The sequence below is a fragment of the Mya arenaria genome, chromosome 4 (assembly GCF_026914265.1).
Source record: "Mya arenaria isolate MELC-2E11 chromosome 4, ASM2691426v1".
In the NCBI taxonomy this organism is placed as follows: Eukaryota; Metazoa; Mollusca; class Bivalvia; order Myida; family Myidae; genus Mya; species Mya arenaria.
In genome coordinates, this window is record NC_069125.1 from 13,586,499 (window position 1) to 13,591,363 (window position 4,865).

A 4,865-nucleotide genomic window follows, 5' to 3' on the forward strand; every position below is an offset into this window, starting at 1 on the left:
TTCTGATAGAGATGATGTGAGCATTTTATATGACACATATTTGACATGGTTTCCTTTTTTTATAAACACACTGTATTCAAAAATCCAGTGGCGGTGGTCATGGACGTGGTGGTGGTGGTGGTGGTGGTGGTGGTGATGATGATGATGATGATGATGATGATGATAATGATGACGAATTTTATCGATAAATTCTATCAGTCGCACAGCTTTTAAACATTAAACATTATGAATTTATATATATATCAGCATGTTTTTCAAAATATAGTGAAGAAATAATAAATTGTTTATATTTTTTTGTATATGTATGCCAGTTTAATCATCTATACTAATATATAAGAGATGTTTTTAAGTATTACATTTTTCCTTTACACTTAACATTTTTGATGGGTAGCCCTTGAAGTTTGGGGTGGGTGTAATGAAATACAAATATCTTTTTAAATTCCCGGTAAAACACATGAAATTTAAATTTGGATAAAAGTCCCATAGTGTACCAATATTATAGCTATGTTGATGGTTAAAGCTTTTATTAAAGTGTGTATGACATGGTTAATACCTTAAGAATTGCATACGCGTACATCAATTTAATCGGAAGAAACTCTTAATGAATCACCCCCCTCTATATTTTATAATTGAACTATTACCAAAATCTTTAAATGATTCACCTAAAGAAAATACGCTTTTTGCATGTTTTTGAACCCATAATTGATAAAGCAGGATGAGGAAGCCCGTAACAAAACAAACATTTTCGATTAATTTCTATGTCTTTTGAAAGCCTTTGGAGGAAAATCAATTACATGTACTGAAATTTGATACTTATGACTTGGGTGTTGAATTGTAAATCTGTTTATTTCAACAGTGACTTTAAAGGGACTTTCTCATGTTTTCGCATAAAAATGATTCCCGGTAATGAATCTTATATCGCTTATATAATCATTAATTTACTTTTTGATACCGAAATTGCAAAACAAATACAACTTAAGGATAAAAAAATTGGATGGTGTATGGCATGATCCCGGTACAGTAAAAATAGAAAGCTGGTACCATATCCACTCGCAATAAAGGACTCATAAATCAGCTGACGGATAATTTGACATTTATTAAAACATTGGTAGCATCACGTGATAGTGTGAATGAACCAATCACGCTACAGCCTTTTGCTGAATCGCGTTGCTAACACTTTTCAAAGCCGTGGACTTCAAAAACAATATTTAAGCATATATCAACATGTTCCGTCAGTATCTTAGTGTAAACATTCCTGATTAATTGCCACACTTTATTAGTAATTAAAATATCCGTAAAAAGATCACTTTATAAGCCTTGAAATTATGGAAGGGAATATCCGCCAGGACATTCATACTGCTAAATGACATTGTGATGTTATTAACTTGCTTATGCGTTCTGCAACATGACAACTGCATTTTAGTTTCTAACATTTGATGTACAAGCAATTCATCTTTCTTGCTTTTTATTGTTAAGGAAACAATCCTTTCATGAATATCATTCATTCTTGCATGATATTGACAAGTGCGTTCAACCTTTTTGTTTGCTTACTGCAATATTGAAATGTTTATTTATACTATTCATAACTGCATTCTATGTTTTTCTTCGCGCCTACTGAATGTAACGAGCAATTAACTTCCTTGTGGATCTTTCGTATTTCTTAACTTGATTGTTACTGCCTTTTGGAATTTACATTATTCATGTTTGCAGCCATTTGGTTCTTTTTTATAGAACAGTTTCCCTGAAAAAAAATAAACCAACACACACGACAGTAATAAATATGTAAATTTGCAGTACAACGAAAATTTTATTCTGGTAAGTGCATTATAACATTACAGGGAACCAATAAAAATGTCAAATTCTAGCGCAAATTACTATATACGGGAGACCACTCTCGACAGCAAATTCAGGTGTTCGGCAGTTTCCGTGGGTTAAACGGTGAGAGAGTCCAAACTTACCCGTCTACTTCCGTACTTGTGTTGTTTTCGTTGGAAATGATGATGCGGGAAGTTTTGTCTTCAAATGACTTATGATCAACAAACGAATAGATCGTTCGATTGAAATTACAGAAACATACACTACTACTGACTGACAGGGATATATCCTGTCGGCAAAGGTAATTTTACAAGCTTGAAAAGCCTTTTCGATGCCTATTTCTTATTGACATTTTCTGTTTGCATGCGGAACACATTATAGAAAATAAAAAAAATATGATAGAAATCAATGTGTGACGTTTTATGAGTAGTACTACTCTTACCTTAGACTTAGTCAGTTCGTACCCTAGTCATCTCATATGCTGTTTGGTCAACTGGTTCTTGAAGTTGGATATGTGTGTTGATTATGCACCAGTCATTTGTAACCACGCCCCCCACCCCCATGGTCCGGGGAATAGCAGGGACTTTGACTTTCGGTCCAGCCATGCTCGGGCAAAGTCCTCACCCTGCAGGGACAAACTGCTCGTGAAATCCCCGCCAAATGCCCCCGCACCCAAGGGACCCTAGGAAAGGCCCATTACCCACTATATTTGGCAGGAAGACAAAACCACCGCAGTCACCCGGCACTGCGGGGCCACCTGGAAGGTAAAAACACGGCCCATTTCCCCGGCTATCCCCGGTATACCCACGGGCCTGGGGGCCCGTGGTTACAATTGACTGGTGCATTATTATGTAGTGTTTAATTATATACCCATGTACATGTTAAATAAACAATGCATCTCATACTATTAATTATAATTAAATTTGCTATTAGGAGCTGGTCATGGACCTTTGCCATCCTTTATCCAGAGCCTTCCACAGCGATGGCAGATATATTGCTGCTTGGATCAACACTTGACCACGCCGTTGAGTCCAGGATCTCAGTGGCAGCCATGACAACATCAACAGAATGACATCTGCATACATTTTGCACCTCTTCCTTGTGTAAGAATAAACTTTCCAAGACCTCAGCATCAACATTATTTTCTGTATTTAAAACTAAAAATAATAATCTGTTTAAAACATATTAGTTTATAAATAATTATATACAGACGAAGTAAATTATATCATTTGTTTCATAAATGTGTTTTATTTTAAATGCTGTAAACGCCATAGCTTCATACCTGTAAAATTACTGTTTAATGATAGTCTGTGGCTATATGGGCAACATTTGATGTAACATCACTTAATGGAATTTTTTAACACAAAGTCATTGTGAATATGAACAGTTTTCAAATGAGTACATTTAAATTGCAGGCTGTCAGATTGAAACATCTCTACTCTGACAGAATGAAGTAAATGAATACCCAGGATTGTTCCTCAGGAAAATCTCTTCAACCGGCTGTTGACAGTTTGCATGCTCTTTGGATGGAATTACCTTAGCTTGGCTTGCAGAGAATCTGTTACTTAAAAAAACTAGGCTGCTTTGTGTTATTGATTTATTGACCTTAAATGTATTTTATATATATTTTGCCACTATTGTAAAAAACAATGGGCATATACACTAGCATATGTTTGCAAACAGACACATTTTATTTTTGTAAATATCTTGAAAATACATTTGGTAGGTTGACCTCAGACCATGAAAGATTAATGGTAGGTTATCTTTGACCAGAACATGACCAGTATTGTTTTTGAAGTTTGTTGGTCAAAGGTGATGGTCATGGCAAACAGTGGTTATTCTGCACAATGATTCTTAAATTATTTGACCTTATACCATTGATATTTAGTGATTGATATATCAGTCCAACACATATGTAACAGGGTCCTGCTGAAATTCAGCAAGAGCTTATTAGCATTGCAAATCATTATTTGTGCATGTAACTGTAAATACTATTACGCTTTGTGTCAGAAACTTGACCATCACAAATTAGGGTCATTGTTGATCTTATCTTGTTTCATTATTTTGCATGTTTTGTCTCAGAAGCATCCTTCATTTAAGATTAAACAATAGAACAGATCTCAATTGTGTGAAAAACTGCTGAAAATTTTAATTTTCTTAAAGCGTCTATAAGTAACTTTTGTAGCCATAAAACATCAATTATCAATTCAAGGGGGTGAAAGCAAAAAGGTTCTATCTGCTTCTTTATTTAATGTCACTTTGAACCTTTTTGCATTCGCCCATGTTATTGGAAATTTAAGAAAAAACTCTGATCTTTTGAAAGCAGTCATATATATCACTGTTTTCTAGACATCTAGCAAAAAATACCTCATTCCAAGACAATTAAGATGTCAAATCAGTTGATCCGGCTGTGAAAGAGCAGCTTTAAACAAAGACTATATGATACGTTATGTTTCAGAGCCAATGTTTTTGAATAATTATATAAAAAGTTTTGCATTTACATGTTATTAAATCTGTGTAATTTATTCAACTTGCTTATTATGTCAATATTGTAAAAAGGTTATAAAATAGGCTAAATATGCACCATGCACATGAATTGTTTAAAATCACCCTGAGCCTCACTGCAAACATTTAAAACTGTATAATTTTCATCTCTGAGAGGCATGTGTCAAAAGGTTGCGCCCTTAATCATCCCCTCTTATATCAATTCCTGCTTGTATTTAATACCAGGAAATCACTGGTATAAATTAATAGTAAAACATTCTTTATGGTCAAAAGTCAATATTACAGTCATTGCTTTTTAATCAAATTATTTTAATAAATTTATGTAAGATCTTTGCACATACTGACAGATAATTGTCGTAATTAGTTAAATGAACAATAAAAGGTTAAAATGCAGTCATATTTGACTGACTTTTAAAAAAGCCCAGTGTACAGCTAAGGCGAAATGTTTTTTTTGTTTGTTTCCACAAACCTGACTGATCACTATTTTTTCTGCTGGACCTACACTTTTTTGCTGTAGTGTGTATTTGTTTTCTTAATTTCCAAAA

The 4,865-nt window shown here is 34.1% G+C and overlaps 1 long non-coding RNA gene across 1 annotated transcript; it reads left to right on the top strand.

Moving 5' to 3' along the window:
• Positions 1 to 1,529: 1,529 nt before the first annotated feature.
• Positions 1,530 to 4,654, top strand: LOC128232322 (uncharacterized). Its single transcript, XR_008260519.1, has 3 exons — positions 1,530 to 2,116; positions 2,749 to 2,918; positions 3,231 to 4,654. It is a non-coding gene; the product is annotated as an uncharacterized LOC128232322 (long non-coding RNA).
• The last annotated feature ends 211 nt before the right edge of the window (positions 4,655 to 4,865 follow it).